This window comes from Triturus cristatus, chromosome 3_2 (assembly GCF_964204655.1).
Source record: "Triturus cristatus chromosome 3_2, aTriCri1.1, whole genome shotgun sequence".
Lineage (NCBI taxonomy): Eukaryota > Metazoa > Chordata > Amphibia > Caudata > Salamandridae > Triturus > Triturus cristatus.
In genome coordinates this window covers 917864435-917885875 of record NC_140584.1, presented here as the reverse complement: position 1 = coordinate 917885875, position 21441 = coordinate 917864435, and the positions used below count along the sequence as shown (strand labels likewise).

Here is a 21441-nt window from a genome sequence, read left to right as displayed (position 1 = left end):
TATATCGAGGGGATAGAACATTTAATCAATGTGATACCCGAGGCAGAAAGTCTATACTGATATCACAACATTCCTGTCAATGAAGTAAGAATACTCTAACTTGAACCAGGAGAACCAAAAAAATGGCACTTGCTGGAGCAGGTGGCTCGTTCTGACCATTATTCGATCGTTGCAACTCCTCTGTCCCCCAATGGATCTTGCAAAATTCCAAAGTTCGAATGCATCAAGCCCTTGATGTACTAAGGGTTGCACAGGGGCTTGTTGGGAGCTGCAAGATTTTGTGCTGAGCACGCAAGCTTTTATAATGAAAAGTAAACAGACGCAGTCCCTTACTTCTGCTTTGCACCGCACGAATTCCTGTGAAAACTTTAACAAATACCAAAGGAGTAGTTTTTCATCCTTAGCAGTCTAAGATCCACCGCAGCCTTGTAAGTTGTAAGAAGCCAGGGTGTTACGCTTCCTCTTACTCTAAACGGCCTAACTAGCATTAGCAGGTTTCTTTAAACAGTCTATTCGAAAGAGTGATAAATCTTTTGAGTAGCAGTAGTTGCCTTGCAGAAGTCTAGGCTCTACAAATAGCTCATACGCACAGTCCATTTAAAATGTACTCTTTACTATCCATGTTCGAAAAACAAAGCTTTTTTTATAAATAACATACCAAATTATCAACTGATGGTGAGAGGTGCCTTTCAAAGAGAACCTCTTGCAAAAACCACAAGTCCAAGAAAGCTCAACAGCTTCTAATAAGTATTCATATACTCAACAGTTAAGTTACAAGAAACCAAAGAAATCAAAAAAGAAATGACAAACTAAAAAAGAAATTAGAAACTGATAGACTTTCTTACACCCAAAAATAAAAGCTAACCACTCAGTTTGTGTTCTCTTCCTCCAATCCTCCTGAAAGGAACAGGAACGATCATCAATAGCAAACAGCAGCTACATGAATGCAACACTGTTCACTCACTTCACGCCCAAAAGAGAAAACTACAATTCTTCCTCATGGTTAGCGAAGACCAGACACTTTCAAACACATTTCCTCAGTTAAAAACTATAGAAATGATCCCTGAAAGTATAGTCTTAACAAAATTCTTTATAGCTCACACAGACAGAAAGGGTGGAAACCCTTCCTACTTACAGTAAGACAAGGTTCGGCATCATCAACGGAAATAAAAACATATAAATATAAACATATTTTTTACTCCACAAGATAATATTCCACAGATGCACACGCATACGCCTTTATTTACATTAAAGCCTACTCAATAGATCCTGGTGAGACACTGCTTTATAAATTTGCATATTTTAAATCAGCAACCAATCAAATTCAGCCTGCCTGTTCCTGACCCAATGCTGTACCACAGGGAGAGTTGGAAAATTCTTCAAAAAACTGCAGGTTCCACAAGATCATACAGATGATTTTTAATCCAAATAGTTGGTCCAGATTAGCATCTGTCAAACAGCCAAAAGAGTGACACTGATCACTAGCGAGAAGGGACCTGCTAAGGTTGCAAGCGTGGAAACAAACGTTGTAGCATTCAAGCTACCTTTAAATTTTGAACAGTTGCACCACAGATCAAATGTACGGCAACATCTTTGATTAGTTTCCCCAAACAAACTAAGGGGCATATCAGCAACAACCGGCGATAATTATCGCTAAGCGCACTTAGCGCTAGGATAATTATCGCCGGCTAGCGTGGATTATTATCGCTGAGATAACGTGCTATTAGCAACGCTTATCTCAAAAACAATAAAAATCCTAACGCTAACTGCCTAACGTGAGATTATCGCTGGAAACCCAGCGATAATGTCACGAAGTGTGGCGTTAGCTTGCTGATAGGGACTCACAAACTTAGCCATGATATCCACCTTACATAGGATACCATGGCTAAGTCAGTCCTGAAGCAGGCGTAAGGAAAGTAGCAATAACAGGGGTTATCGCTACTTTTCCTGCCGCTATGCTTCATAGCGTGGGCCTTGATGATAGGAGAAATGTCGCTTAGCGACATTTCTCCTGTCATGTCAGGTCAGGTACGCCCACTTTGCATCTCATTAGAGATGCAAAGCTGGGCGTTAGGAATCCCGACGCTAATGCAAGGTTTCACGCGTTAGCGTGACCTTGCTAATTAGGCGATCATTTTTTATCACCAGCTTGATGATATGCCCCTAACTGTTCCCCAGTTCACATGTAAGACTCTAAGCAGACGATGAACTTCGACGGGGGTCCAGACTTAGTGAAAAACCTCTTGCAGCACATACGGGAGATAACGGAACCTATCACTTTCAGAAGAGCCCTGAATGCCTGGCTATCTAAGAAAGCGTTCACATGAACAACTTGTACTACCACCCAGCTTGAATTCATGCAGCTTTTCAAAGCTAAAAGACCTTTAGGTGTCTCAGCACTACAGAAGTATCCAAAATATAGTTTATGTTTTGTGTACAGAAGACTTTTTACACTGGGAAGTGAATACTTGCCAGAAACGTTTTGTATCTAATATTTATTAGAACAGGAATTGAACTTTTCAGTATATAATTCCGTTTTACAGCATATCCTCAAATGAAGAAAGGAACGGCCATCAACAGTAGACAGTTGTTTCAAAAATTAAACTCTGCCTGTGCCCTTCCTTTTTAGATCAGAACTTATCTGCAACACCTTTGGGCCACTTACAAATACTATTTCAATCTTGATTCTACATAACATATCAAGACAAAGAGTTTTGTAACTCTATGCCAAGCTGTCCAAGGGTTACAGGAAGATATCACAAGAGCATTTTTTCTGCCACCTGGCTAAGCTCTCAGCAGATCAGTGATAGATAATTAAAACCTGACGCTGCAATCTATGCAGCTAACTAAAGTTTAATTCAGCATGATAGACTAAAGTTGAAGGCACTGGACAAACACAAGAAAGGGGACCAGGAAAATCGCCTCTTGGGGCAGGCTAAAAGGCTATCACAATATGGTCTCAACTTTGTAATTTTTACGTAAAAACAGACCATGGCTGGAAAAGCAGTCGGGCGATGCCCCAGACTCTTACAAAGCCAAGAAGAGGCAAAGGCTCTGGGTATTCACCTGGCCTGTCACCAAACTGTAAACTTCTACAATTTACGGCCTGGCGCCAGCCCACCTACCTCGTTTCATAGGTGTCGCAGCATAGTGGATATCCAAAATGGTGGCATTTGGGGTTCTAGCCATTACAGCTATAGAACTTTCAAGGCACAGGGCTTATTTTACTATTTACAACCAGCTGATATTCCGATTCTCTACATGAGGCTCTCAATCTTCCAGTGTTCTAAAATACCATAGGACAACGCTACAGGGGGCTACAATGGTCATTAAATACCCTCTGTTTGAGTTATAGACTCAAGTTAAAGCTGAGCTTCTATATCGAGGGGATAGAACATTTAATCAATGTGATACCCGAGGCAGAAAGTCTATACTGATATCACAACATTCCCGTCAATGAAGTAAGAATACTCTAACTTGAACCAGGAGAACCAAAAAAATGGCACTTGCTGGAGCAGGTGGCTCGTTCTGACCATTATTCGATCGTTGCAACTCCTCTGTCCCCCAATGGATCTTGCAAAATTCCAAAGTTCGAATGCATCAAGCCCTTGATGTACTAAGGGTTGCACAGGGGCTTGTTGGGAGCTGCAAGATTTTGTGCTGAGCACGCAAGCTTTTATAATGAAAAGTAAACATACGCAGTCCCTTACTTCTGCTTTGCACCGCACGAATTCCTGTGAAAACTTTAACAAATACCAAAGGAGTAGTTTTTCATCCTTAGCAGTCTAAGATCCACCGCAGACTTGTAAGTTGTAAGAAGCCAGGGTGTAACGCTTCCTCTTACTCTAAATGGCCTAACTAGCATTAGCAGGTTTCTTTAAACAGTCTATTCGAAAGAGTGATAAATCGTTTGAGTAGCAGTAGTTGCCTTGCAGAAGTCTAGGCTCTACAAATAGCTCATACGCACAGTCCATTTAAAATGTACTCTTTACTATCCATGTTCGAAAAACAAAGCTTTTTTTATAAATAACATACCAAATTATCAACTGATGGTGAGAGGTGCCTTTCAAAGAGAACCTCTTGCAAAAACCACAAGTCCAAGAAAGCTCAACAGCTTCTAATAAGTATTCATATACTCAACAGTTAAGTTACAAGAAACCAAAGAAATCAAAAAAGAAATGACAAACTAAACAAGAAATTAGAAACTGATAGACTTTCTTACACCCAAAAATAAAAGCTAACCACTCAGTTTGTGTTCTCTTCCTCCAATCCTCCTGAAAGGAACAGGAACGATCATCAATAGCAAACAGCAGCTACATGAATGCAACACTGTTCACTCACTTCACGCCCAAAAGAGAAAACTACAATTCTTCCACGTGGTTAGCGAAGACCAGACACTTTCAAACACATTTCCTCAGTTAAAAACTATAGAAATGATCGCTGAAAGTATAGTCTTAACAAAATTCTTTATAGCTCACACAGACAGAAAGGGTGGAAACCCTTCCTACTTACAGTAAGACAAGGTTCGGCATCATCAACGGAAATAAAAACATATAAATATAAACATATTTTTTACTCCACAAGATAATATTCCACAGATGCACACGCATACGCCTTTATTTACATTAAAGCCTACTCAATAGATCCTGGTGAGACACTGCTTTATAAATTTGCATATTTTAAATCAGCAACCAATCAAATTCAGCCTGCCTGTTCCTGACCCAATGCTGTACCACAGGGAGAGTTGGAAAATTCTTCAAAAAACTGCAGGTTCCACAAGATCATACAGATGATTTTTAATCCAAATAGTTGGTCCAGATTAGCATCTGTCAAACAGCCAAAAGAGTGACACTGATCACTAGCGAGAAGGGACCTGCTAAGGTTGCAAGCGTGGAAACAAACGTTGTAGCATTCAAGCTACCTTTAAATTTTGAACAGTTGCACCACAGATCAAATGTACGGCAACATCTTTGATTAGTTTCCCCAAACAAACTAAGGGGCATATCAGCAACAACCGGCGATAATTATCGCTAAGCGCACTTAGCGCTAGGATAATTATCGCCGGCTAGCGTGGATTATTATCGCTGAGATAACGTGCTATTAGCAACGCTTATCTCAAAAACGATAAAAATCCTAACGCTAACTGCCTAACGTGAGATTATCGCTGGAAACCCAGCGATAATGTCACGAAGTGTGGCGTTAGCTTGCTGATAGGGACTCACAAACGTAGCCATGATATCCACCTTACATAGGATACCATGGCTAAGTCAGTCCTGAAGCAGGCGTAAGGAAAGTAGCAATAACAGGGGTTATCGCTACTTTTCCTGCCGCTATGCTTCATAGCGTGGGCCTTGATGATAGGAGAAATGTCGCTTAGCGACATTTCTCCTGTCATGTCAGGTCAGGTACGCCCACTTTGCATCTCATTAGAGATGCAAAGCTGGGCGTTAGGAATCCCGACGCTAATGCAAGGTTTCACGCGTTAGCGTGACCTTGCTAATTAGGCGATCATTTTTTATCACCAGCTTGATGATATGCCCCTAACTGTTCCCCAGTTCACATGTAAGACTCTAAGCAGACGATGAACTTCGACGGGGGTCCAGACTTAGTGAAAAACCTCTTGAAGCACATACGGGAGATAACGGAACCTATCACTTTCAGAAGAGCCCTGAATGCCTGGCTATCTAAGAAAGCGTTCACATGAACAACTTGTACTACCACCCAGCTTGAATTCATGCAGCTTTTCAAAGCTAAAAGACCTTTAGGTGTCTCAACACTACAGAAGTATCCAAAATATAGTTTATGTTTTGTGTACAGAAGACTTTTTACACTGGGAAGTGAATACTTGCCAGAAACGTTTTGTATCTAATATTGATTAGAACAGGAATTGAACTTTTCAGTATATAATTCCGTTTTACAGCATATCCTCAAATGAAGAAAGGAACGGCCATCAACAGTAGACAGTTGTTTCAAAAATTAAACTCTGCCTGTGCCCTTCCTTTTTAGATCAGAACTTATCTGCAACACCTTTGGGCCACTTACAAATACTATTTCAATCTTGATTCTACATAACATATCAAGACAAAGAGTTTTGTAACTCTATGCCAAGCTGTCCAAGGGTTACAGGAAGATATCACAAGAGCATTTTTTCTGCCACCTGGCTAAGCTCTCAGCAGATCAGTGATAGATAATTAAAACCTGACGCTGCAATCTATGCAGCTAACTAAAGTTTAATTCAGCATGATAGACTAAAGTTGAAGGCACTGGACAAACACAAGAAAGGGGACCAGGAAAATCGCCTCTTGGGGCAGGCTAAAAGGCTATCACAATATGGTCTCAACTTTGTAATTTTTACGTAAAAACAGACCATGGCTGGAAAAGCAGTCGGGCGATGCCCCAGACTCTTACAAAGCCAAGAAGAGGCAAAGGCTCTGGGTATTCACCTGGCCTGTCACCAAACTGTAAACTTCTAGAATTTACGGCCTGGCGCCAGCCCACCTACCTCGTTTCATAGGTGTCGCAGCATAGTGGATATCCAAAATGGTGGCATTTGGGGTTCTAGCCATTACAGCTATAGAACTTTCAAGGCACAGGGCTTATTTTACTATTTACAACCAGCTGATATTCCGATTCTCTACATGAGGCTCTCAATCTTCCAGTGTTCTAAAATACCATAGGACAACGCTACAGGGGGCTACAATGGTCATTAAATACCCTCTGTTTGAGTTATAGACTCAAGTTAAAGCTGAGCTTCTATATCGAGGGGATAGAACATTTAATCAATGTGATACCCGAGGCAGAAAGTCTATACTGATATCACAACATTCCCGTCAATGAAGTAAGAATACTCTAACTTGAACCAGGAGAACCAAAAAAATGGCACTTGCTGGAGCAGGTGGCTCGTTCTGACCATTATTCGATCGTTGCAACTCCTCTGTCCCCCAATGGATCTTGCAAAATTCCAAAGTTCGAATGCATCAAGCCCTTGATGTACTAAGGGTTGCACAGGGGCTTGTTGGGAGCTGCAAGATTTTGTGCTGAGCACGCAAGCTTTTATAATGAAAAGTAAACAGACGCAGTCCCTTACTTCTGCTTTGCACCGCACGAATTCCTGTGAAAACTTTAACAAATACCAAAGGAGTAGTTTTTCATCCTTAGCAGTCTAAGATCCACCGCAGCCTTGTAAGTTGTAAGAAGCCAGGGTGTTACGCTTCCTCTTACTCTAAACGGCCTAACTAGCATTAGCAGGTTTCTTTAAACAGTCTATTCGAAAGAGTGATAAATCTTTTGAGTAGCAGTAGTTGCCTTGCAGAAGTCTAGGCTCTACAAATAGCTCATACGCACAGTCCATTTAAAATGTACTCTTTACTATCCATGTTCGAAAAACAAAGCTTTTTTTATAAATAACATACCAAATTATCAACTGATGGTGAGAGGTGCCTTTCAAAGAGAACCTCTTGCAAAAACCACAAGTCCAAGAAAGCTCAACAGCTTCTAATAAGTATTCATATACTCAACAGTTAAGTTACAAGAAACCAAAGAAATCAAAAAAGAAATGACAAACTAAACAAGAAATTAGAAACTGATAGACTTTCTTACACCCAAAAATAAAAGCTAACCACTCAGTTTGTTTTCTCTTTCTCCAATCCTCCTGAAAGGAACAGGAACGATCATCAATAGCAAACAGCAGCTACATGAATGCAACACTGTTCACTCACTTCACGCCCAAAAGAGAAAACTACAATTCTTCCTCGTGGTTAGCAAAAACCAGACACTTTCAAACACATTTACTCAGTTAAAAACTATAGAAATGATCCCTGAAAGTATAGTCTTAACAAAATTCTTTATAGCTCACACAGACAGAAAGGGTGGAAACCCTTCCTACTTACAGTAAGACAAGGTTCGGCATCATCAACGGAAATAAAAACATATAAATATAAACATATTTTTTACTCCACAAGATAATATTCCACAGATGCACACGCATACGCCTTTATTTACATTAAAGCCTACTCAATAGATCCTGGTGAGACACTGCTTTATAAATTTGCATATTTTAAATCAGCAACCAATCAAATTCAGCCTGCCTGTTCCTGACCCAATGCTGTACCACAGGGAGAGTTGGAAAATTCTTCAAAAAACTGCAGGTTCCACAAGATCATACAGATGATTTTTAATCCGAATAGTTGGTCCAGATTAGCATCTGTCAAACAGCCAAAAGACTGACACTGATCACTAGCGAGAAGGGACCTGCTAAGGTTGCAAGCGTGGAAACAAACGTTGTAGCATTCAAGCTACCTTTAAATTTTGAACAGTTGCACCACAGATCAAATGTACCGCAACATCTTTGATTAGTTTCCCCAAACAAACTAAGGGGCATATCAGCAACAACCGGCGATAATTATCGCTAAGCGCACTTAGCGCTAGGATAATTATCGCCGGCTAGCGTGGATTATTATCGCTGAGATAACGTGCTATTAGCAACGCTTATCTCAAAAACGATAAAAATCCTAACGCTAACTGCCTAACGTGAGATAATCGCTGGAAACCCAGCGATAATGTCACGAAGTGTGGCGTTAGCTTGCTGATAGGGACTCACAAACTTAGCCATGATATCCACCTTACATAGGATACCATGGCTAAGTCAGTCCTGAAGCAGGCGTAAGGAAAGTAGCAATAACAGGGGTTATCGCTACTTTTCCTGCCGCTATGCTTCATAGCGTGGGCCTTGATGATAGGAGAAATGTCGCTTAGCGACATTTCTCCTGTCATGTCAGGTCAGGTACGCCCACTTTGCATCTCATTAGAGATGCAAAGCTGGGCGTTAGGAATCCCGACGCTAATGCAAGGTTTCACGCGTTAGCGTGACCTTGCTAATTAGGCGATCATTTTTTATCACCAGCTTGATGATATGCCCCTAACTGTTCCCCAGTTCACATGTAAGACTCTAAGCAGACGATGAACTTCGACGGGGGTCCAGACTTAGTGAAAAACCTCTTGCAGCACATACGGGAGATAACGGAACCTATCACTTTCAGAAGAGCCCTGAATGCCTGGCTATCTAAGAAAGCGTTCACATGAACAACTTGTACTACCACCCAGCTTGAATTCATGCAGCTTTTCAAAGCTAAAAGACCTTTAGGTGTCTCAGCACTACAGAAGTATCCAAAATATAGTTTATGTTTTGTGTACAGAAGACTTTTTACACTGGGAAGTGAATACTTGCCAGAAACGTTTTGTATCTAATATTGATTAGAACAGGAATTGAACTTTTCAGTATATAATTCCGTTTTACAGCATATCCTCAAATGAAGAAAGGAACGGCCATCAACAGTAGACAGTTGTTTCAAAAATTAAACTCTGCCTGTGCCCTTCCTTTTTAGATCAGAACTTATCTGCAACACCTTTGGGCCACTTACAAATACTATTTCAATCTTGATTCTACATAACATATCAAGACAAAGAGTTTTGTAACTCTATGCCAAGCTGTCCAAGGGTTACAGGAAGATATCACAAGAGCATTTTTTCTGCCACCTGGCTAAGCTCTCAGCAGATCAGTGATAGATAATTAAAACCTGACGCTGCAATCTATGCAGCTAACTATAGTTTAATTCAGCATGATAGACTAAAGTTGAAGGCACTGGACAAACACAAGAAAGGGGACCAGGAAAATCGCCTCTTGGGGCAGGCTAAAAGGCTATCACAATATGGTCTCAACTTTGTAATTTTTACGTAAAAACAGACCATGGCTGGAAAAGCAGTCGGGCGATGCCCCAGACTCTTACAAAGCCAAGAAGAGGCAAAGGCTCTGGGTATTCACCTGGCCTGTCACCAAACTGTAAACTTCTACAATTTACGGCCTGGCGCCAGCCCACCTACCTCGTTTCATAGGTATTCGCAGCATAGTGGATATCCAAAATGGTGGCATTTGGGGTTCTAGCCATTACAGCTATAGAACTTTCAAGGCACAGGGCTTATTTTACTATTTACAACCAGCTGATATTCCGATTCTCTACATGAGGCTCTCAATCTTCCAGTGTTCTAAAATACCATAGGACAACGCTACAGGGGGCTACAATGGTCATTAAATACCCTCTGTTTGAGTTATAGACTCAAGTTAAAGCTGAGCTTCTATATCGAGGGGATAGAACATTTAATCAATGTGATACCCGAGGCAGAAAGTCTATACTGATATCACAAAATTCCCGTCAATGAAGTAAGAATACTCTAACTTGAACCAGGAGAACCAAAAAAATGGCACTTGCTGGAGCAGGTGGCTCGTTCTGACCATTATTCGATCGTTGCAACTCCTCTGTCCCCCAATGGATCTTGCAAAATTCCAAAGTTCAAATGCATCAAGCCCTTGATGTACTAAGGGTTGCACAGGGGCTTGTTGGGAGCTGCAAGATTTTGTGCTGAGCACGCAAGCTTTTATAATGAAAAGTAAACATACGCAGTCCCTTACTTCTGCTTTGCACCGCACGAATTCCTGTGAAAACTTTAACAAATACCAAAGGAGTAGTTTTTCATCCTTAGCAGTCTAAGATCCACCGCAGACTTGTAAGTTGTAAGAAGCCAGGGTGTAAAGCTTCCTCTTACTCTAAATGGCCTAACTAGCATTAGCAGGTTTCTTTAAACAGTCTATTCGAAAGAGTGATAAATCGTTTGAGTAGCAGTAGTTGCCTTGCAGAAGTCTAGGCTCTACAAATAGCTCATACGCACAGTCCATTTAAAATGTACTCTTTACTATCCATGTTCGAAAAACAAAGCTTTTTTTATAAATAACATACCAAATTATCAACTGATGGTGAGAGGTGCCTTTCAAAGAGAACCTCTTGCAAAAACCACAAGTCCAAGAAAGCTCAACAGCTTCTAATAAGTATTCATATACTCAACAGTTAAGTTACAAGAAACCAAAGAAATCAAAAAAGAAATGACAAACTAAACAAGAAATTAGAAACTGATAGACTTTCTTACACCCAAAAATAAAAGCTAACCACTCAGTTTGTGTTCTCTTCCTCCAATCCTCCTGAAAGGAACAGAAACGATCATCAATAGCAAACAGCAGCTACATGAATGCAACACTGTTCACTCACTTCACGCCCAAAAGAGAAAACTACAATTCTTCCTCGTGGTTAGCGAAGACCAGACACTTTCAAACACATTTCCTCAGTTAAAAACTATAGAAATGATCCCTGAAAGTATAGTCTTAACAAAATTCTTTATAGCTCACACAGACAGAAAGGGTGGAAACCCTTCCTACTTACAGTAAGACAAGGTTCGGCATCATCAACGGAAATAAAAACATATAAATATAAACATATTTTTTACTCCACAAGATAATATTCCACAGATGCACACGCATACGCCTTTATTTACATTAAAGCCTACTCAATAGATCCTGGTGAGACACTGCTTTATAAATTTGCATATTTTAAATCAGCAACCAATCAAATTCAGCCTGCCTGTTCCTGACCCAATGCTGTACCACAGGGAGAGTTGGAAAATTCTTCAAAAAACTGCAGGTTCCACAAGATCATACAGATGATTTTTAATCCAAATAGTTGGTCCAGATTAGCATCTGTCAAACAGCCAAAAGAGTGACACTGATCACTAGCGAGAAGAGACCTGCTAAGGTTGCAAGCGTGGAAACAAACGTTGTAGCATTCAAGCTACCTTTAAATTTTGAACAGTTGCACCACAGATCAAATGTACGGCAACATCTTTGATTAGTTTCCCCAAACAAACTAAGGGGCATATCAGCAACAACCGGCGATAATTATCGCTAAGCGCACTTAGCGCTAGGATAATTATCGCCGGCTAGCGTGGATTATTATCGCTGAGATAACGTGCTATTAGCAACGCTTATCTCAAAAACGATAAAAATCCTAACGCTAACTGCCTAACGTGAGATTATCGCTGGAAACCCAGCGATAATGTCACGAAGTGTGGCGTTAGCTTGCTGATAGGGACTCACAAACTTAGCCATGATATCCACCTTACATAGGATACCATGGCTAAGTCAGTCCTGAAGCAGGCGTAAGGAAAGTAGCAATAACAGGGGTTATCGCTACTTTTCCTGCCGCTATGCTTCATAGCGTGGGCCTTGATGATAGGAGAAATGTCGCTTAGCGACATTTCTCCTGTCATGTCAGGTCAGGTACGCCCACTTTGCATCTCATTAGAGATGCAAAGCTGGGCGTTAGGAATCCCGACGCTAATGCAAGGTTTCACGCGTTAGCGTGACCTTGCTAATTAGGCGATCATTTTTTATCACCAGCTTGATGATATGCCCCTAACTGTTCCCCAGTTCACATGTAAGACTCTAAGCAGACGATGAACTTCGACGGGGGTCCAGACTTAGTGAAAAACCTCTTGCAGCACATACGGGAGATAACGGAACCTATCACTTTCAGAAGAGCCCTGAATGCCTGGCTATCTAAGAAAGCGTTCACATGAACAACTTGAACTACCACCCAGCTTGAATTCATGCAGCTTTTCAAAGCTAAAAGACCTTTAGGTGTCTCAACACTACAGAAGTATCCAAAATATAGTTTATGTTTTGTGTACAGAAGACTTTTTACACTGGGAAGTGAATACTTGCCAGAAACGTTTTGTATCTAATATTGATTAGAACAGGAATTGAACTTTTCAGTATATAATTCCGTTTTACAGCATATCCTCAAATGAAGAAAGGAACGGCCATCAACAGTAGACAGTTGTTTCAAAAATTAAACTCTGCCTGTGCCCTTCCTTTTTAGATCAGAACTTATCTGCAACACCTTTGGGCCACTTACAAATACTATTTCAATCTTGATTCTACATAACATATCAAGACAAAGAGTTTTATAACTCTATTCCAAGCTGTCCAAGGGTTACAGGAAGATATCACAAGAGCATTTTTTCTGCCACCTGGCTAAGCTCTCAGCAGATCAGTGATAGATAATTAAAACCTGACGCTGCAATCTATGCAGCTAACTAAAGTTTAATTCAGCATGATAGACTAAAGTTGAAGGCACTGGACAAACACAAGAAAGGGGACCAGGAAAATCGCCTCTTGGGGCAGGCTAAAAGGCTATCACAATATGGTCTCAACTTTGTAATTTTTACGTAAAAACAGACCATGGCTGGAAAAGCAGTCGGGCGATGCCCCAGACTCTTACAAAGCCAAGAAGAGGCAAAGGCTCTGGGTATTCACCTGGCCTGTCACCAAACTGTAAACTTCTAGAATTTACGGCCTGGCGCCAGCCCACCTACCTCGTTTCATAGGTGTCGCAGCATAGTGGATATCCAAAATGGTGGCATTTGGGGTTCTAGCCATTACAGCTATAGAACTTTCAAGGCACAGGGCTTATTTTACTATTTACAACCAGCTGATATTCCGATTCTCTACATGAGGCTCTCAATCTTCCAGTGTTCTAAAATACCATAGGACAACGCTACAGGGGGCTACAATGGTCATTAAATACCCTCTGTTTGAGTTATAGACTCAAGTTAAAGCTGAGCTTCTATATCGAGGGGATAGAACATTTAATCAATGTGATACCCGAGGCAGAAAGTCTATACTGATATCACAACATTCCCGTCAATGAAGTAAGAATACTCTAACTTGAACCAGGAGAACCAAAAAAATGGCACTTGCTGGAACAGGTGGCTCGTTCTGACCATTATTCGATCGTTGCAACTCCTCTGTCCCCCAATGGATCTTGCAAAATTCCAAAGTTCGAATGCATCAAGCCCTTGATGTACTAAGGGTTGCACAGGGGCTTGTTGGGAGCTGCAAGATTTTGTGCTGAGCACGCAAGCTTTTATAATGAAAAGTAAACAGACGCAGTCCCTTACTTCTGCTTTGCACCGCACGAATTCCTGTGAAAACTTTAACAAATACCAAAGGAGTCGTTTTTCATCCTTAGCAGTCTAAGATCCACCGCAGACTGGTAAGTTGTAAGAAGCCAGGGTGTTACGCTTCCTCTTACTCTAAACGGCCTAACTAGCATTAGCAGGTTTCTTTAAACAGTCTATTCGAAAGAGTGATAAATCGTTTGAGTAGCAGTAGTTGCCTTGCAGAAGTCTAGGCTCTACAAATAGCTCATACGCACAGTCCATTTAAAATGTACTCTTTACTATCCATGTTCGATAAACAAAGCTTTTTTTATAAATAACATACCAAATTATCAACTGATGGTGAGAGGTGCCTTTCAAAGAGAACCTCTTGCAAAAACCACAAGTCCAAGAAAGCTCAACAGCTTCTAATAAGTATTCATATACTCAACAGTTAAGTTACAAGAAACCAAAGAAATCAAAAAAGAAATGACAAACTAAACAAGAAATTAGAAACTGATAGACTTTCTTACACCCAAAAATAAAAGCTAACCACTCAGTTTGTGTTCTCTTTCTCCAATCCTCCTGAAAGGAACAGGAACGATCATCAATAGCAAACAGCAGCTACATGAACGCAACACTGTTCACTCACTTCACGTCCAAAAGAGAAAACTACAATTCTTCCTCGTGGTTAGCGAAGACCAGACACTTTCAAACACATTTCCTCAGTTAAAAACTATAGAAATAATCCCTGAAAGTATAGTCTTAACAAAATTCTTTATAGCTCACACAGACAGAAAGGGTGGAAACCCTTCCTACTTACAGTAAGACAAGGTTCGGCATCATCAACGGAAATAAAAACATATAAATATAAACATATTTTTTACTCCACAAGATAATATTCCACAGATGCACACGCATACGCCTTTATTTACATTAAAGCCTACTCAATAGATCCTGGTGAGACACTGCTTTATAAATTTGCATATTTTAAATCAGCAACCAATCAAATTCAGCCTGCCTGTTCCTGACCCAATGCTGTACCACAGGGAGAGTTGGAAAATTCTTCAAAAAACTGCAGGTTCCACAAGATCATACAGATGATTTTTAATCCGAATAGTTGGTCCAGATTAGCATCTGTCAAACAGCCAAAAGAGTGACACTGGTCACTAGCGAGAAGGGACCTGCTAAGGTTGCAAGCGTGGAAACAAACGTTGTAGCATTCAAGCTACCTTTAAATTTTGAACAGTTGCACCACAGATCAAATGTACGGCAACATCTTTGATTAGTTTCCCCAAACAAACTAAGGGGCATATCAGCAACAACCGGCGATAATTATCGCTAAGCGCACTTAGCGCTAGGATAATTATCGCCGGCTAGCGTGGATTATTATCGCTGAGATAACGTGCTATTAGCAACGCTTATCTCAAAAACGATACAAATCCTAACGCTAACTGCCTAACGTGAGATTATCGCTGGAAACCCAGCGATAATGTCACGAAGTGTGGCGTTAGCTTGCTGATAGGGACTCACAAACTTAGCCATGATATCCACCTTACATAGGATACCATGGCTAAGTCAGTCCTGAAGCAGGCGTAAGGAAAGTAGCAATAACAGGGGTTATCGCTACTTTTCCTGCCGCTATGCTTCATAGCGTGGGCCTTGATGATAGGAGAAATGTCGCTTAGCGACATTTCTCCTGTCATGTCAGGTCAGGTACGCCCACTTTGCATCTCATTAGAGATGCAAAGCTGGGCGTTAGGAATCCCGACGCTAATGCAAGGTTTCACGCGTTAGCGTGACCTTGCTAATTAGGCGATCATTTTTTATCACCAGCTTGATGATATGCCCCTAACTGTTCCCCAGTTCACATGTAAGACTCTAAGCAGACGATGAACTTCGACGGGGGTCCAGACTTAGTGAAAAACCTCTTGCAGCACATACGGGAGATAACGGAACCTATCACTTTCAGAAGAGCCCTGAATGCCTGGCTATCTAAGAAAGCGTTCACATGAACAACTTGTACTACCACCCAGCTTGAATTCATGCAGCTTTTCAAAGCTAAAAGACCTTTAGGTGTCTCAGCACTACAGAAGTATCCAAAATATAGTTTATGTTTTGTGTACAGAAGACTTTTTACACTGGGAAGTGAATACTTGCCAGAAACGTTTTGTATCTAATATTGATTAGAACAGGAATTGAACTTTTCAGTATATAATTCCGTTTTACAGCATATCCTCAAATGAAGAAAGGAACGGCCATCAACAGTAGACAGTTGTTTCAAAAATTAAACTCTGCCTGTGCCCTTCCTTTTTAGATCAGAACTTATCTGCAACACCTTTGGGCCACTTACAAATACTATTTCAATCTTGATTCTACATAACATATCAAGACAAAGAGTTTTATAACTCTGTGCCAAGCTGTCCAAGGGTTACAGGAAGATATCACAAGAGCATTTTTTCTGCCACCTGGCTAAGCTCTCAGCAGATCAGTGATAGATAATTAAAACCTGACGCTGCAATCTATGCAGCTAACTAAAGTTTAATTCAGCATGATAGACTAAAGTTGAAGGCACTGGACAAACACAAGAAAGGGGACCAGGAAAATCGCCTCTTGGGGCAGGCTAAAAGACTATCACAATATGGTCTCAACTTTGTAATTTTTACGTAAAAACAGACCATGGCTGGAAAAGCAGTCGGGCGATGCCCCAGACTCTTACAAAGCCAAGAAGAGGCAAAGGCTCTGGGTATTCACCTGGCCTGTCACCAAACTGTAAACTTCTACAATTTACGGCCTGGCGCCAGCCCACCTACCTTGTTTCATAGGTGTCGCAGCATAGTGGATATCCAAAATGGTGGCATTTGGGGTTCTAGCCATTACAGCTATAGAACTTTCAAGGCACAGGGCTTATTTTACTATTTACAACCAGCTGATATTCCGATTCTCTACATGAGGCTCTCAATCTTCCAGTGTTCTAAAATACCATAGGACAACGCTACAGGGGGCTACAATGGTCATTAAATACCCTCTGTTTGAGTTATAGACTCAAGTTAAAGCTGAGCTTCTATATCGAGGGGATAGAACATTTAATCAATGTGATACCCGAGGCAGAAAGTCTATACTGATATCACAACATTCCCGTCAATGAAGTAAGAATACTCTAACTTGAACCAGGAGAACCAAAAAAATGGCACTTGCTGGAGCAGGTGGCTCGTTCTGACCATTATTCGATCGTTGCAACTCCTCTGTCCCCCAATGGATCTTGCAAAATTCCAAAGTTCGAATGCATCAAGCCCTTGATGTACTAAGGGTTGCACAGGGGCTTGTTGGGAGCTGCAAGATTTTGTGCTGAGCACGCAAGCTTTTATAATGAAAAGTAAACAGACGCAGTCCCTTACTTCTGCTTTGCACCGCACGAATTCCTGTGAAAACTTTAACAAATACCAAAGGAGTAGTTTTTCATCCTTAGCAGTCTAAGATCCACCGCAGCCTTGTAAGTTGTAAGAAGCCAGGGTGTTACGCTTCCTCTTACTCTAAACGGCCTAACTAGCATTAGCAGCTTTCTTTAAACAGTCTATTCGAAAGAGTGATAAATCTTTTGAGTAGCAGTAGTTGCCTTGCAGAAGTCTAGGCTCTACAACTTGACCACCGTGGACTCCCGTGAAAGTACCGTTTCCGTTGTTGCCAATGTGACCTGTTTTCGTGTGACTAGAACTCCGTCCCAGCTCGCTTGCCACAACACACTCTTGTTTTCGCCTCTGGCCGTTTCTTGCTGCTGTTGGCACTCTATTCGGCCGGTGCCCAGACGCACCTTCCTCCTGAGAATATTTTTTCAATACAGTTCCGTTGCCTTAATCACGATGACTGAACATTCTGACGGCACTTACTTGAACTGAGGAAACAAAATGGAGTCACGTAACATAGGTACACGCTGCTATCCCCGACAAGAGCGAAGGCCCGGGTCACACCATCCAGCCAGGTGACTGGGTGGTAATCTGAAATTTACAGTGTACCAAGTGTCTGGAGCCCCGCTGGTCGAACCCCCAACAGGTTCTTCTGGCCACCCGCACTGCTGTAAAAGTCTAAGGGAGAAAGAACTGGACACATGCTACCCATTGTAAAAGGGTGCCTCTCCCCCTCCCGTACGACCAATGGGTAAAAGAAGAACTGCCGGATTGCGACACAGAAGTAGTACCGACCTTTGTCCCTTTCAGTGATGCTCAGCTTCATTACACCACTACGGAAGCCGAAACTGATCGAATCTTAGGAGGTCCAGTCATCCCTCCTCTGCAGGATCAGAGGAAGGAACAAGAAGCTCTCTTTCCAGACCACTCCATACCTTCCTCCACTCGCTACAACTTGAGACCAAGAAAAGGGGCTGGCCCTTGACTCTGTCTGGTGTCTAATAGGCTGTAGGGCTGTGATATCCCGGCTGAGACCGGTGCTGGTATGCTGGACCAATGGGAAGTCCGAGGACTACGAGCGCTGTGTGAAGTGTGTCCTGAGGCGGAAAGCCGGGACTGTATGCTGTCTGTAAGAATTGTTACTGTTGCGTTTTTTAAACTCACTATAAATACTTTTGGGCACTTAGACTGTTTTTTAACCCTAATCCATTGGGAGTTACCGCTGTTTCATACTGCCATTTGGTGCTTACCTGCTTAGGCGTCTTGCTCCTTAGCAGCTGGGTAGACGCTGTTGGGGGTGTGACTCGCCTCTGCTTCCGCCATCTTGGGGGTAAATCCTAACTGCGGTCCAGTCTTCGGCCCCTCCCTCGCACTACAGCATAAAATCTCCACTTCCCTCCCACTCCGCTGACTACGAGCGCTGTGTGAAGTGTGTCCTGAGGCGGAAAGCCGGGACTGTATGCTGTCTGTAAGAATTGTTACTGTTGCGTTTTTTAAACTCCCTATAAATACTTTTGGGCACTTAGACTGTTTTTTAACCCTAATCCATTGGGAGTTACCGCTGTTTCATACTGCCATTTGGTGCTTACCTGCTTAGGCGTCTTGCTCCTTAGCAGCTGGGTAGACGCTGTTGGGGGTGTGACTCGCCTCTGCTTCCGCCATCTTGGGGGTAAATCCTAACTGCGGTCCAGTCTTCGGCCCCTCCCTCGCACTACAGCATAAAATGACTCCCCTCTATAGGGAGCGCAGCGGACGTGCGCAGCGGGCGCGCCGGCGGCGCGCCGAAGGCGCGCCAAAGGCAAGCCCGTCTGCGCCCGTCCGCGCCAGACCCGCGCTTAGCGCCAGAGATCCTGGCTTTTTTAACTCTACCCACCCACTCCAATACTCTAACACCCAACTGTTAGAATTGAATCAGTTTCGCTGCACTCGGATGCACTCGATTAATGTAGTCGACCTCTCTTCCTCATTTAGCTGTGACTCCTGTGAACGACTAAGGCTTAACAACCCCCCGCCTCGATCTCGTAATCTTGTCTGTTCTGATACCTACACCTGCCCACAGCCCAAAATTAACGGCTACGGTGGAACCAGCTGCCCAACGAGCCGGAATAGCTCGTTAAAGTGTATTCTGTTGAACACCAGATCAATGCCAAAACACAAGCATGAAATTTCTACTCTCATCACTGATCATACTATAGACCTGATGTTTCTAACAGAAACATGGGCATCTGAAATCTCAGGACCAGACTGGAATGATGCAGTTCCGGAAGGATACCTGGTAGAGTTCCTAAATAGGTCAGGACAAGTGGGAGGTGGCATTGGGATTATTTATAAATCCCATTTAAAAGTTTTTTCACTATCAGAACCGGGTTTAGAAGCAGAAGCCATGAGCTTCAAAATCAAAAACAACAACTGCCTAATTTTCACAGGCCTCCTTGTGTATCGCCCCCCCGGATTGAGAGCACCATTCACTACGGCATTGCTCACTTTTCTTGAATCCACATCGGATTCTGCTTCGTACACAATCTTGGGTGATTTTAACTTTCATTTAGAAGCAAATAATGACTCCGACTCAGCCACCTTAATAGACAACTTTCATAGTTTTGGCATGAATCAGTTAATATCTGGCCCCACCCACACGGCGGGCCATACTCTTGATGGCATTTTTACCAACAATAGCCTTATTAATGTCACCTCGATTTTAGCAGTCCCTTGGTCGGATCACAGTGCCATCTTTTTTAACTTACTTCAAAATAACCTGAATAATCATCGAAGAGGATGCTCACTACCTGAAAAAACCCACCCATGGAATAAACTTGAACCCATCAGCCTAGCTGACACACTTTCGAATAATCCCCCCCCCCTTGGTTCTGGTAACACTAATAAGGGAGCAATTGAATTTCAAAACTGGATTAGTCAGGCAGTTAATCTGCTGGCGCCTGCTGAAATAAAAAAAGCACGTAGGCGATCAGCAACTGCACTGTGGTATTCCGCAGAGGTGAAACATATAAAAATGAAATGTCGACGACTTGAGCGGTTGTGGCGTTCGGATTATAGTATCCTAAACAAATCCGTATACACAAAAGCCCTACAAGAGTACAAGTCAGCAATAATTCAGGCCAAGTCAGTATATTTCACTAACAAAATCCAGACAGCCTCTAATACCACCAGAGAGCTATTTAAGACGGTTACGCATTTGACCAAGAGCCCCCGTGATACTGTTTTTAATCCTGACCAGAACTTCGTTACCAATATTGCAACCTTCTTCCAGCAAAAGGTGCAGAAAGTATACGATGATCTGAGCTCATCTGCACTGATCATACCCAATGACCACACAGACACTGTCCATCTGACAGAACCCACTTATCCTTGCTTTCCACTGCTAGAGGAAACCAGGGTGGCAGAGTTAATTGCACAGATGAAGTCAGGATCCCCATTAGATCCATGCCCGCCACGCATTCTACACCTGATTCCACAGACGGTGGCAGCTATTCTGACCCCTCTCCTAAATAACATCATCTCGTCTGGTGATTTCCCCAAATGCTGGAAAAAAGCATGTATTCGTCCGATCCTCAAGAAGGATTCATTAGATCCAACGGTACTTAAGAATTACCGGCCAATATCTTGCCTGCCCCTGCCAGCCAAAATTCTTGAAAAAGCTATGAATCAAGAAATGATGAAATATGTTGACCAAAATAAGCTCTTAGATCCCTCTCAACATGGATTTCGTCCCTTCCACTCAACAGAGACCGCTCTAATCATGGCCACAGAAAACATTCGAATGAAGATGGACGAGGGCAGTAGAACAGCCCTAATCCTATTGGATCTTACAGCGGCATTTGATACCGTCAACCATTCAATCCTACTAAACAGACTAAAAACCTTAGGATTTACTGGAACGGCTCTTGCTCTGCTAACTTCCTTTTTGGACTCCAGAATCCAACAGGTATTTTGGGAAAATCTACGATCTGATGAATTCTCCCTTCCTGGCGGGGTCCCTCAGGGCTCGGCATTATCGCCCACCCTTTTTAACCTATATGTCACTCCTTTAGCTGCCCTTATTCAATCTCATGGCCTACAATTAGTGTCCTACGCCGACGACACTCAAATTGTAGTGTCAGTATCCCAGACCATCGAAGCCACGGCAGAACGATTTAAAAACTGCCTTCTGGATGTGAAAAATTGGATGAGCTGTAACTTCCTAAAACTAAACGCGGAT

The 21441-nt window shown here is 42.2% G+C and overlaps 5 non-coding genes across 5 annotated transcripts; all 5 read right to left on the bottom strand.

Annotated features, from left to right (window-relative positions):
- Positions 1 to 863: 863 nt before the first annotated feature.
- On the bottom strand, positions 864 to 1079 carry LOC146858554 (small nucleolar RNA U3). The gene has a single exon (XR_014980184.1). It is a non-coding gene; the product is annotated as a small nucleolar RNA U3 (small nucleolar RNA).
- Positions 1080 to 4240: 3161 nt separating this feature from the next.
- Positions 4241 to 4456, bottom strand: LOC146858553 (small nucleolar RNA U3). Its single transcript, XR_014980238.1, has one exon. It is a non-coding gene; the product is annotated as a small nucleolar RNA U3 (small nucleolar RNA).
- A 3161-nt stretch (positions 4457 to 7617) lies between these two features.
- Positions 7618 to 7833, bottom strand: LOC146858552 (small nucleolar RNA U3). Its single transcript, XR_014980630.1, has one exon. It is a non-coding gene; the product is annotated as a small nucleolar RNA U3 (small nucleolar RNA).
- A 3162-nt stretch (positions 7834 to 10995) lies between these two features.
- LOC146858551 (small nucleolar RNA U3) lies at positions 10996 to 11211 on the bottom strand. Its single transcript, XR_014980146.1, has one exon. It is a non-coding gene; the product is annotated as a small nucleolar RNA U3 (small nucleolar RNA).
- Positions 11212 to 14372: 3161 nt separating this feature from the next.
- Positions 14373 to 14588, bottom strand: LOC146858550 (small nucleolar RNA U3). Its single transcript, XR_014980210.1, has one exon. It is a non-coding gene; the product is annotated as a small nucleolar RNA U3 (small nucleolar RNA).
- Between the last annotated feature and the right edge of the window lie 6853 nt (positions 14589 to 21441).